Source organism: Macaca fascicularis, chromosome 13, assembly GCF_037993035.2.
Source record: "Macaca fascicularis isolate 582-1 chromosome 13, T2T-MFA8v1.1".
NCBI classification, from domain to species: Eukaryota; Metazoa; Chordata; class Mammalia; order Primates; family Cercopithecidae; genus Macaca; species Macaca fascicularis.
Window position 1 is genome coordinate 49,734,406 of NC_088387.1, and position 13,634 is coordinate 49,748,039.

The 13,634-nt window shown below is 39.5% G+C and overlaps 1 protein-coding gene across 5 annotated transcripts in view; it reads left to right on the plus strand.

The window, feature by feature from the left end:
• Positions 1 to 13,634, plus strand: part of EXOC6B (exocyst complex component 6B) — a 678,199-nt gene that overhangs the window by 646,632 nt on the left and 17,933 nt on the right. The gene's annotated exons all lie outside the window — the stretch shown is intronic.

Here is a 13,634-nt window from a genome sequence, read left to right on the forward strand (position 1 = left end):
TGGATAAAGAAAATGTGGTACTTATACACCATGGAATACTTTGCAACCATAAAAAGGAATTAAATTATGCCCTTTGCAGCAACATGGATGCAGCTAGAGGCCATATCCTAAGCAAATTAATGCAGGAACAGAAAACCAAACACTGCATGTTCTCAATTATAAGTGGGAACTAAACATTGAGCTCACATGGACATAAACATGGGAACAATAGACACTGCAGACTACTAGATGGGGAAGGGAGGGAGGGGAACATGGGTGAAAAAACTACCTATTGGGTACTGTGCTCACTACCTGGGTGATGGGATCTGTACCCCAAACCTCAGCATCATGTAATATACCCATGTAACAAATCTGCACATATACCCCCTGCATCTAAAATAAAAATTGAAAAATTTTTTAAAAAGATGAGACCTGACATCCCTTTGGTTATTTCATAATCTGATCATCACTCACTTGTCCCAGTTGGAGAGTATAAATTTGCATAGCCAATAAGTTAGGTGGTGCTTGAACCGAAAAATGAGAATATATTTGAAAACATTTTGTGAACTACAAAGCACTTTCTAAGTGCAAGTTAGCACTCTCCTTCTAAGGTGTTCCAGGGGTTTTCAACTTGTTTTATTATTTTCATTACATTTATATGATTTAGCAGTGGAGCAAGGAAGCATGGTATTTTATGATAGAAAGGGATCATTGAGATGATAAACCTAAAGCTTTTTGTTTAGTCCCTCTAGTATTTTGACAAATGTTCGTCTAATACTTCCATTCAAAAACACTCTGGTACCTGCTAATGGGAATGTAAATTGATACACTATTCTGGAAAGCAGTTTATGGATGGATATCAAAAGCTTTGACCTAGAATTCTGCTTCCAGGAATTTACCATTATCATCATCATCATCAATTATCACCATCATTGCTAACATTTGTTCAGCATTTACTCCATAAAAGGCACTGTCCTGAGTGCTTTTGGGTGAATTAACTCTTTAAATATGCATGCCTACCTAATTATGTATGTACTATTACCTTCATTATGTAAATAATGAGACTGGATTATAGAGGTTAGATGACTTGCCCACGGTCACAAAGCTGATGAGTTGCTATCTAGATCCAGAGTTGACACTTTTAACCACTGTGCCATATTGTAACTCACACTATTCCCTAAGGAAACACTTGAAGAAATGTGCAAAGATGTATATTCAAGAATTTTCATCAAGACATTCGGTAATATAAAAAAAGATTGGGGAAAAAACTCAAAATACCCATCAATAAGGGATTTGTTCAACTTAGTACGGTATATAGCTGTTAAAAATAGATTCTGTGGAGTCTTTAAAATTGGTTACATTTATCTATGTGTATTTACATGTAAAAGATGTCTATTCTGTATTAGTGGGAAAAATCTGCTTTTGACAGTATCTATAATTTGCTCTATTTTGGCGAGACAAAAAGTGTTAAAGGCTAAATACCAAATTGTTGACAGTCATTATCCCTAGGGAATGAAATTTATGGATGATGGTTTCCCATTATGCTTTTCTGAATTAAATAAGTTTTTTTCTGAATTGTTTTGCAAAAAGCATAAATTGTTTTTAATACAGAAATACACAATAAAACTACATTATCTTGGGAAAAAGTACTAAAGAAGTAGAACTTATTCTACTTTCACACATTCACACATTTCACTCATTCTGTTCCAGCACATTCCACTAATGAACAACTTTACTTATTATAAAGTGTATCCTTATTTAATACATCAAGAGCTTTTTGTTAGTCTCTGTGGAGTTTAGTCACAGTATGTTGAGGTCCCACTATGTGTCCCTTGCTCAAAAAGTTGATGTTCTATTCTGGGAGATATGAGCATAAAACACTTGGGTTTCTCTGTTTATCAACATCTAGTTTACTGACATAATCAACAGTTCAACTGTGAGGCACAAACAGTTGGAAGAATAGAAAAATATGTGATATAGTGCTTCCTGTGCACCATGAACAATAGGTACAAATGGAGTTCAGAGAAGGGATAAATCTAAGGAACTGATAGTAGTGTTCAAGAAGGTTTCCTAAAGGAGATGTGTACTTAAGCAGGGTCTTGAAGGATGGTAGGAAAAGGAGGAGGACACTTTATTCAGTCTGCCTGGCATGAACTTTGGTAGATTTCCTTAATTCTACGTTTCTAAGATTCTGCTCTCATATTTAAAGATGCATTGAATCAGATAGACCTGGTTTCAGATTCTGACTTCCTTGCTTACTAGCTGTGTGATTCTGAGCAGTTGCTTAAATTGTCCTGTGCCTCAATTACCTTATCTGTAAAATAGGCATGAGAAATAGTATCTTCCTCTTAGAATCACACTAATTGAGACCGTACCAATAATGCATTTAATATATACCTGGCCCATCTGGCTCACAACGAATGTACATTTTATTATCCTTTTTCCCCTGTGTTTCTACCCAATAGTCTTGTCTCTCACAGAACTCACACTGAGAGGCAGGAATCCATTCTCTTTCTTCTCCAAGTCCAGGCCGGAGTTTTGAACACAGGTTGCCCCTGGGGACCAGAGATTGACTTCAGAACTCCCACGCGGAGCTTCACTATCACCAATATTGCCCTGACACTGGCCATTTCACTTCCTGGCTCATCTCTGTGTGTCAGGGGCAATGCCTGAGAATTTCCATAGGCCCGTTTTTTGACTCCTGGCTGATTCTTAAAAGCAGCAAGAGCTAAGCCATCAGCCGCCTTCCTCATGTGGATGGACCCTGGACTTTGCTGCTTTTATGGGCAAGGCCTTGCCAACTATAGAAACAATGAGCCTCTTTAGCACCCCTGTCACTGCCATAGGGTAACCAGAGACAGAACGACTCCTTTCCAAAGGTGGCTTTGCTGGCCAGCGCCTATCACCTCAGTCTGGGCTTCCTGACCACTTTTTACAATTCTTTTGGATTAAATAGAGCACTCCCTGGCCTTTTCTGGTTATAGAGGTCTCATTGTTTCATGGTCAGCACAGGCCTTTTGCAGGCGTATCTTGGCTTTGGAATCCTAGAGGGTTTAACAAATTTTACTTCAGTGGAATATCCGTTTTTTTTCTACTTTAAGCATAAAATAGTGAATCATAGAAACAAATGTTCTTAGGTCATCTGGTCAGTCTCCTGGGTACAGCTACAGGGTGTTTCCTTTAGAACATGGACTAGTCTTTATCCAGTCTCTGTTTAAATGTCCCAGATGTTGGGGCTTCCTCATCTCTCATAGCAGCTCAAAGAACAAACGAACTGTGTTTTCTCGCAGCCTTCTTTCTCCTGCCTGCTGCCCTGTCAGTTGCCTCGTGCCCTCTCTCTTCCTCTCTCTCTCTCTGGCAAAAGTATTATTTCAGGGATACCCTTCATGAGAAGCCAGGAGCAAGGACCAGAGCAGGTTTGTCTTTCGTCTGTGGACTTGCAGACTGTCTGGAAATGGGACCAGGAGCACCTCAGCTATTCCGTTGAGTTTTAGGCTTTTGCATTCTTCTAGAGCTTTAATTTCTCTCACATGACCAAATTTCTTTCCCCTTCTTTCTGGGACACCTATGCAATGTTTTCTCTTTTGTTCAGAGCTGTGAAAAGGAACTGTTTGTTTGACTGTGTGTTTCCCTTTTTTTGCCTCCCCCCACCCCAAACCCATTGCCCTCTTCCTCTCCCAAAGAAGAAGAGGAAAGCAAGGCACAATAATACTTTTGTAAATTTATGGCCACTCTGTAATGTTTAATCACAGCTACGTGACTGGGGGCTTCAGAGCAGGCGTACAAGTTCAGCGCAAGGTGAATCTTGTCTGAGATAATCTGAAAGTTCATTCAGAGGTGAGGGCAGCAGCCTTTTGCAGACGGCTGAGGTTAACAGGAGGTCACCTGCTTTTTTTTTTCTTCTGGTCTTCTCCCCTTTAATGTGTAAACAAAGAGAAAATGTAACTTCCAATGAACTTGGCATATGTTGTGCTCACGCTAATCTTGGCCTGGCCAACTGTAAACAGTCCAATATCCTGTGGCTGAGCCTTTCCACCCATTCCCTGCCTTTTGGAGAATATGAAGAAACACCAACAGAAGCAGAGACTAGAGCCTTGTGGAGCCAGACCCTGGGACTCCAGAGAACCTCAAGGAGCCAGAGGGTGGGGAGCTCAGGGAGAGCTCCTGTGATATGTTCAGGGCCTTGCCACAATGGTGGCCTTCTACGATACTTTCTCACAATCATCAGTCAGCACACATCTTTTTGAGATCCTTCTCTACTCCACCACACAGTGCTAAACACTAAGAAGAAAAAAAATGGACAAGCCTTCAAGCTGCTCACAGGCTGAAAGGGGAGAGTATCTATTATCTGACCTTAGAGATAGGAGGAAGGACAGGGACTTTGCTGGTATCCAGAGAAAGCAGAAGACAACATCAAGATAGAACTCCATTGGAAGTTCCTTCCCATTGTAGGGCTGTGCTGTAGTTTCCAATCCATTTGCAGAAAGGCCTCCAGGCCAGAGAATTCCAGAAGCTTAGAGATGCAGTGTATAATACATTGAAGGCCCACAGCCTGAGCATTAACAACTTACAGAAGAGCAGTGGCCACTTGATGATTTCTTACCAACTCTTATTTGCCATAATCTCAGTATCTTGATGGTCCAGAGCCTCTGGGCCAGTACAGATATGCATAGGGGACATACCTCTGTTGTACCTCAGCAGCTCTCTTGGGAATGTGGAAATACAATTTGTTGTCCAATATAGGGAGTAAGAATAATTGCTTAGTGAATTAAAGTATTAAATCTCGAACTAGCTTCTATAATCCCTTACTCATTTGAGGCTCATTCAGGGATTATAGACTGTTTACTCCTTTAGCCAATATAGGACCATTTTAGTTGTATGAGTTGAAATGGAAGTCTAATGGTACTGAGCAGCCAGAAAGACACAGCCTTTAGCTGTGAAATTCCCTTTGTAATGTGCTTAGTACCACTCTATGACCAGCAAATAGAAATTCCCTTGACTATTCTCAATGCTAAGTATATCACGCATACCATGGGCCCAGACATGTGTCAGGTAGAAGCACAGAAAAAAATCCTTGTCCTTAAAGAGCTTATAATCTCCCTGGGGAGGCAAGACAAAAGAAATAACTCATAATTTAAGATAGGCTATGATACTACCAATTGAAATATTGTGCCTGGGACTGATTGAAAAGGACTTCTTAAGGGTCTCTTAGAATGGGAAGGATTTAGATAGAACAAAGAGAAAAGAAGTCATTGTAAATTAGAGAACGGCAAGTGTGAAGGAGTGAAGGCAGGAATAAGTTTGCCATCTTCATTGTCATTATCATCATTATCACCAGTATTTGCTGAACATTTGTGCCAGGCACTATGCTGAATACTCTACCAAGGCAAATATTATTTTCATTTTAGAGAGAGGTTAGTAACTTGCCCAAAGGCACAAAAGTGAGAAACAATGAACGTCGTGAACTGGCCGGCTTCTAGGCAGAATGATCTGGATTTGCCTCACCACCACTCTTCAGTGTGAGTCTCAGGATTCCTAAACTCCTTACCCTCTGTCCCCGGCTCAGTGCTGTAAAATGTTTGTGCGATCCATAAAGGGGACAGGAGGTGGGAAAGTTTGGGGAATATTTAGCCGCTAAAGATATCTTCAAGTCAGGAATGTGACTTATCACCAGATGAGAAGGACTAGTCAAGGAGACTGGCTAAAACAAGATGATGGTGATTTTTCAATGTCACCTTGGTATCTACTTTGGAATGATTTTCTTGTAGACATGGGAGAGATCTCAGGTAAAAAGACAGGTTTTTTCTCCCGCAGCTTGCTCATGGTATAAACTGTGGGTGGTCCCCTCCAAATAATCACTGCTTATGATCTGGCCCTTGGTAAAGTCCTAGAGGGAACTCTGCTTCCACGGAACAAGCCACATGGATAAATGCTAATCTGGAGAATGTCTGTCTGTCCTGGGTTCACACGGAATATGGACATGATGGTTCTGGGGTTGGGAGAAGGGAATTGTAACTTGGATGAAAGCCAGGGGCTGCCATCTATATTACATTGAAGTAAAAGTCAGAACAGCTCCTGTTGTTTTAAAGTTCACAAAGGGCAGTTTTTAGTTGCTTTTTAAAAATCTCCTTGAATAATGATGATACCCTGTGGTAATGGTGTTGTTAACTGTAATAACAAGATGAAGTTTTCAAGTGCTTTCACTTACTGTATCTCCTTTCACATCCTTATTCAAGAAATTGGAGCAGGTTTTTAAAAATTCACCTGATTGAGAAACTGCCTCACAACAAGCCATATTATAGACCAGAAATGATAAATACATAGCTCTAATGTTGGATCAAGGCTCCCATGCCATCAGAGACTAAGACCTTATTGCTCTAGCCACACAAGAAACTAGAAGATTAAGCTTGTCAATGCAGAATAAGGCGAGAAGTCTTTCCATCCTAGCATCTTTGAGAATGATACCAAGCTTTCCCATAACAAGGAGGTTTCTTTTTTCTCCTAATGTCTTCTTCCCATCCAATGCAAACACTGCTAGTGGGCATTTAGATGCATCTTGAAGAAATTCAGCAACTTATTGAAGTTCAAGAAAAATGTAAACTTGGACTCTCAATTCAATAACTTGCAACCTCACACAATAACTATGGAAGCAGAGCCTGTTCCTCTCTACCATCCCAGGTCAGCCTCATATACTTTTGAAAATCTTATAGAGACTTGCTGATCCATTCCCAAAGGCTTAGAAATGGGGATGTAACTCCCTAACATTACAATTCAGAAAAGAAATAGTTTGTGTTTATCTTAATTCTGTTCAGGGTAGGCATAGTGATGTCAGCTTTACTGTGCTTTCTTTATTCCTCTGCATGTTCTCTTCGAAGGAGAGATGAATTTCCTTTCAGTTATCTCATTAAGAGTCCTGCCTGGACTAATCATCTGAGTTTTTTCTGCCACTTTCTGTGGGATCAAATGCAGGGACTATTTAAGCTGGTTCACTAAATGCCCTGCAATTTTTTTACATCATTTCACATATATAGTGATAAAGGATGATAACCCCTTCTCACCATACTCACCTAGCATGCTGCCTGCTCCCTGGGTACAAGCAACACCGCATTCTTCTATCATCTGGAAACACAATTGTACAAATTTCCATCATGAAAGTATATTTAAGTGTAGTATATTTAAGTGTACTTCTACGGTGGAAAATACTATTTGGCAGTTAAATAAACTAGATTTAGATGGATCAACCTGGATGGATCTTGAAAACATAAGATTGAATGAAATAAGCAAGTTGCAGAATATTATGTATAATGTCACATATGTATACATAGTATGTATATATAGATATAGATATAAACTAAAACACAGAACATTACCATATATTATTTATCTATTAAAAGCATAAAAACATGTAGCAGATACATAACAAAATCATGATAGCAGCCTTCATCAGGAAAGTGAAGGAATGGAGAGAAGGCAGGGGGATTTCACCTTTATTTATAATGTTTTATCTTTTAAAACAAAGGGAGGATCTGAAGTAAACTGGACAAATTATTAACATTTGTTCACTGGGGTAAGATGGATTTTATATTCTCTTTTATTTTTATTTTTTAATTAAAAATGAAACTCCCTTTCCTTCTCCTTCACCTGTCTAGGCACCTGACCTGTGTACTATTCTCAATGATTTTTGTTCTCCTCCAGCTGATTAAATTGCATCATATATTAGAAAAAAAAGTGGATTCAAATCAGGGGCCTGTATTCCAACCACAGCCCCATTCATGGTAACTTTGCCATAATGAATCTTTCCAGACCTCAGTTTCCTCCTCTGCAAGATGAAATAATAGTATAGTTCTCTACAATTCCTCACAGTCTATCATTTTATCAGTCCCATTTCTGCTAAATGCTAAGAACTACTCTCTATGCCATAGCTTCACTGGCCCGGCACAGTGGCTTGTGTCTGTAATCCCAGCACTTTGGAAGGCCAAGACAGTGGGAGAATGGGGATCACTTGAGGCCAAGAGTTTGAGACCAGCTTTGGCAATATAGCAAAACCCTGTCTCTACCAAATATATATATATATGTGTGTGTGTATATATATATATATGTGTATATATATGTGTGTGTGTGTGTGTATATATATATATTTTTTAAAGAAATTCATTAGATTTAGAATCTTAGAGCTGGAGGGATAGATATCTGGTCATCAGTAAACATGAATTTTAGAAGGAATCCTGAGTTGCAAGACTACTAGTGACAAATCCAGGGCTACAATGCTGGTTTTCTCTCTTCTATTCCGGAAGTCTAAAAATCTCTCAAGCCGGGTGCAGTGGCTCACGCTTGTAATCCCAGCACTTTGGGAGGCCAAGGCGAGCGGATCACCTGAGGTCAGGAGTTCAAGACCAACCTGACCAACATGGTGAAACCCCATTTCTACTACAAATACAAAAAGTATCAGGGCGTGGTGGCACATGCTTGTAATCCCAGCTACTTGGGAGGCTGAGGCAGGAGAATCACTTGAACCTGGGAAGTGGAGGTTGCAGTGAGCCGAGATCGTGCCATTGCACTCCGGTCTAGGTGACAAGAGTGAAACTCTGTCTCAAAATAAAAATAAAAACCTCTCAAAAGCCGAAAGAATATGTCTGAAGCTACCAAAGGAAAGCAGGATGACTAAAGGTATATTTGCTAACCAAAAGACAAATAATATGGAACAAACTGAAAGGTCTGGGGTTTCAGGATGTTTTGAAAATGCCAGGCAGAATTCAGGCAAAAACTGTTTCATATAGGATGCTTGACCCCTTAGATGAGAATTCTGAGAAGTAATATTGTGACAATTTCTGGCATGAGGACAGAAAGGAGATTGTGATAGAAAAGGAAGGGTATTCATGGTGATGGGGAGTGGTGGTGGAGAGGAAGCTATTTGTCCTACTAAGATTTAAGTAATTCAAAACTTCACTGTTTCTTTGAGCATTAACTGTTCTTGGTCATTGGAACCTGCCACAGACCCTTAGCTAGCCTTACCCTCTGCCTATAAAAATTCACAGTGAGCAAAGACAAAGAGAAAAATTAAGATGTATCTCTTCACTTCCCCCAGCCTCCCAAATACAAGCACGTATTTCTGAATAGTCTTCAGCAAGTTTTGCTTCTTAGACTTGGCCAAGATTTTTAGCAAGCACTTACCTACTGGGCCTGCTTGTATGTATTGCCTTTGAGGATCTTGGAATTGAGTGTGGTGCTGAACTGTAAGGTAACCTTACCCTTTAAGTCAGCTGCCTAATAAAATCACCTTGAAAATCTAAATAGAATTTTCAATCTTCTGTGTTGAGTGGCTCAATATTACAGCCTAGTGGTTGTCAGAAATCACAGTGACTCACTAGCCAGCTCTGGTTGGGACTCTGTTCTTTAGTCTGATATTCACACTTGTAGCACCACTCTCTCTTCATGTGGTTCCCTTAGTGAATTCTGTTGCTTCCTGGAATCTCATTGAGTTTCTGCTCTGCTCTTCTTGGAGGTTCTTTCCAGCTTTAAACTTGTAGCCCATGAATAAAGGCTAGAAAAGCCAGGCAATGATTCAACCAGCCCTTGTCACACAGTCATAGTTGCCTCATACCAGGATTTAAGTATGGTCCCCACTTTGGACTTTCCTGGCCCAAGAACCCCAGATTTGTAGTAATCTGATTTCAGTGTTGTTTCCTGTTAAATTGTGTAAGTACTGGCATAGCTTAAGCAAGAGACACATATGAAAGAACTCAAAGACGTGTTGGTTCATCTGCTTTTGTTTGGAATGAGAACAGTTATGGGGAACAGTGGAGACCTGAGCTCTTGGCATAGTAGAAGGATGTTAAAGAGACTTAACCTCAAATCTAGTAGCTTTGGACTTAAAAAGACTTAAATTCATGTCTAAGGCCTGCTATTTACAGCTTTCTTTGTACTTACTACTTACTTTGTACTTACTACTACTTTGCTATTTATTTACTTTCTTATTCACATCTAGAAAAATAATAACCTATCTCACAGAATTATGTAAAGGATCTAATAACATTATCTAAGTTAAACATATGTCACTTAGCCAACACTTGGTTCTCAATAAATATCTATAAATTTCTTTTTTCTCTGCCTTATAATTTTACTTGGCCTGATCTGAAAACTCTTTTTCAAACTGGACCCAGCTAGTAGAGAAAGGGGAAAAGGAGGAGGCAGCCTGCTCTGTGAGAGAGCAGGCCCTGAATGCTTTGTTGGTTTTCCTTGGAGGCAAGAGTTCTTTTGGGATCTGTTCTGAAGGCCATTGGTTTAGCTCATGTGAAAACATGGTGTTCTAAGCCTTGACAACACTGGCTTGAACCTGAAATATGTTTCTCTTCATTTTGGCCCTATTTCCTCTTTGTGGGACATATATGTCAACTCAGCTGGTGGATAAAAGTTAAGACTGATAATGACCCTAATTAATGTGGTATACCCTGCCAATGAGAGAAAGCTCTGGGAATGTGAGAGGCATGTAGATCATGGGGCAATATCCAACATTCTCCTCTTTGGTCTGCCTTGTGTCCTATCCAGCTTCAAAACCCTATACAAAAGTTTCAGACTGATGGCCCAATGAGTGATCAGCATAATGTTTTTAAAACATCTAAATGTGAATGGCTTTAGGAGGATTATGTACTCTAGTTTTCCATAGCCCCCACTACTCACTATCATATTTCACCTGCCTGATTCATTCATTTGTATTGTGCGCCTGGTCTCTAAAGGCAACTGATTTTGAAAAACCTGCTTTGTGATCATGTTTTAGTCTTCCCTGTCTCCTCCAACATTCAGTTAGCCTTCAAATCCTTCAGTCGGAACTGAGACAGTGGCCATCCTTTCCTCTGTCACCCTGTTGTTGCCATCCCAATCCAGATCCTTATTGTCTCAGATCTTCCTGACTAGAAATTTTCTCCTCTAGTCCATCTTGTATGCTACTACCAAATTTATCCCACTAAATAAATTGCTACTGAAATGTTACCACTCCCCGTGGAATGTAGATTATTTTTAAGTCCTTAGACTGAGAGTCAGTACTCCAGTACTCTGCATAGTCTAACCCCACCTATTTCCTCTTCAGCCTCTTCACTGCTGTTCCTTTATATGCCCTCTGCTTTCATCCAACTAGCCCTTGACAGAGGCCCAAAAGGGAATGGAGGAAAAGATCAGGCTTGGGAGTCAGATTGTCATGGGTCCAAGTCCTGACTCTGTCACTTACTGCATATGTTCCTTTTGGCCCATTCTTTTAACCTTTTTGGGATTTCTTTTATTTATCTATAAAATGGAGGTACCTGCCTCTTCTGCTGTTGATTTTCCTGGGGATTAAATGAAATGGATAAGTAAGATACCTAGCCCAATATGGCACATAATAGGTATTCAAGAAATGTCTATTTTCTTCCCTTGAATATATCTCAGCTACTTCTGTTTCTGCTCCTTTGCTTCCACTAGTCTCTTTGCTTGAAATTCCCTTCATTCTCTTCTGTTTATCTAAATCATGCCCAACTTTTTGGCAGACTGGAACTTAAAACATTTTGGGCCTGATTTTCCCTTGATCTGAATGCATATGGTACTCGATGCCTGGGGCCCTCCTTTGACCCTCAAGGATGGACAGCATGCTGGTGAACACTTTTTATCTATTTATTTAATCCCACTTATGTCCAAAGTAGACTTGAAGTGGCTCGTTAAATTTTTACATAAAAACTAATTAGTAAATAGAATTGAAAGGAGGAAAATAAATTTAATGAAAAAGGAAATAGCAAATATACCACCACTATGGGTCTGAAACTATAGTCTTCCTGGGAACTAGTGTTTACCTAACAAAATGTTTGGGAGGCAGAACCCTTCTGAAATTTGAAGTTTATGGATGGAAAACAAATGAACAAAAAGCATCCCTTGGTGGTCAAGAACCATAACTTATCTAATGCTTCTTTGCTGAATCTATTGATTAGTTTCAAAATTTGGCAATGAAATTCTGAGTTGCAATTTTATTCAGTCTCTAGCCTTCAAATTCAAGTGAACAAAATTGATTTTAAATGCATATCTAGTTGAGCTAAAGATCTTAAGAAGTTAATTTTTCTAGTGCTGAGTCTTTCTACCAGACTCAAGCATATTTCAAAGGCCATGGAGAGCCTAGCTTATTCTAAATTTACCCAGGGTGTAAGGACATTACCTGCTTTGCCATCCCTTAATGTTAGGTATTTTTTCTTCTGCCTATCATAGGATGCCTGGGTTGTAATTTGTAATAATGACTTATATAAGGCAAGATGTAATTTTCTACAACTATGTTTCTTAATTTATCCATTTATAAAAAAGAACTTGAATCATTTTCATTATGAATTTGCAGTAGTTTTCCCTGCAGGTTATTACCCAATGTCTCCAAAGTTTTTTGATTGAAAATCTACTGTTGGTAAAAGACATTTTAAGAGCTTCCCCCTAATATAGTTGTATGTATAAAAATTTACTAATAAATTATAATTAGACATTGAGTAGCTGCAAAAGGTTATTCCCATGTATAACTTTCTTCCCACTGCAGTTTAACAGACAGAACATTATCATTACCTTTGAAAGTCTGCTTGTACACACATACATACTAATATTAATAATTCAAAGCATAATATATACTTAGGTTAAGTTCATTTTTCATAATAATGAATACAAATAATATAAATAGCTTTTCGATCATTTCAGATTTGGGGGACTGACTTATCAAATCTGATTAGCTTATTACTATTATTATTTTATAATGTGGCTGATAAAGAGCTTGTATTATGATTAGGAGATTTTTGAGCTCTGCCATTTTCTTGATATTTGCTTACGCTTACATTGTTAATATTATCTTCACTGTGTGGTCTCTTTGCAGGGATTCTTTTTAAGGCCTTTAGTCATTTTGTCCAGAGAGGAAGGGTTAACAACTCAATCATAGAGTCCCTAATTCACCCACCCAGGAACCTTTAACAAGTCACACTATACTGAAAGAAAATAAACACTGGCCCATGGCTCCTACCTTCTTCTCCTACAACATCTGTGGCAGCAATTCCATTCAAAATTCACATCTGCCTGCTTCTACCACCCCAACAAGTGACAACTCAGTCAGCCCATGACTGGGGCCTGCCATCCTCCCCTTGAACATGTATGTGTACATGATTATTATCAGCCCGTGTGATAATAGGCTTTCCTTCTGCTCCCTGCAGCAGGACAGATGCTGTCATCAGTGAGAAATGGCCCTACAGGACAGTCTCTGACTCAAAGGAATGCTTGGTGTTGGCATTTTTATTTGGGAATCTTCCCGTAGGCACCAGCTGGTAACAACAGGAGAACCTGAAGCTTCCCTGTCTTTCTTTTTTTCTCTTTACCAAGAGAGAAAAGGTGAAAAGTTTAGACAGAAAACCTATAAACCCACATTTATGAGGCAAATAAATATTTCTCAGGGTGATGTTCCCTTTCAGAGGAAGCTGCTGATAGGCAATTGGTCACTGATAAAGAACTGAATGAAGCTTCTATCCACCTGGAGCTGGGCTGCAGGGAAAGCAGGGAGCTGCACAGCCACTCTTTGTGCCTTCCTCTACCTCTTTGTCTGCCCTCACTCCGCTAGGTAAAAGAAGAGGAGGTCAGACGTAGGGCCAGGAACCAGCCTATTACTGGCCGTTGTTGCA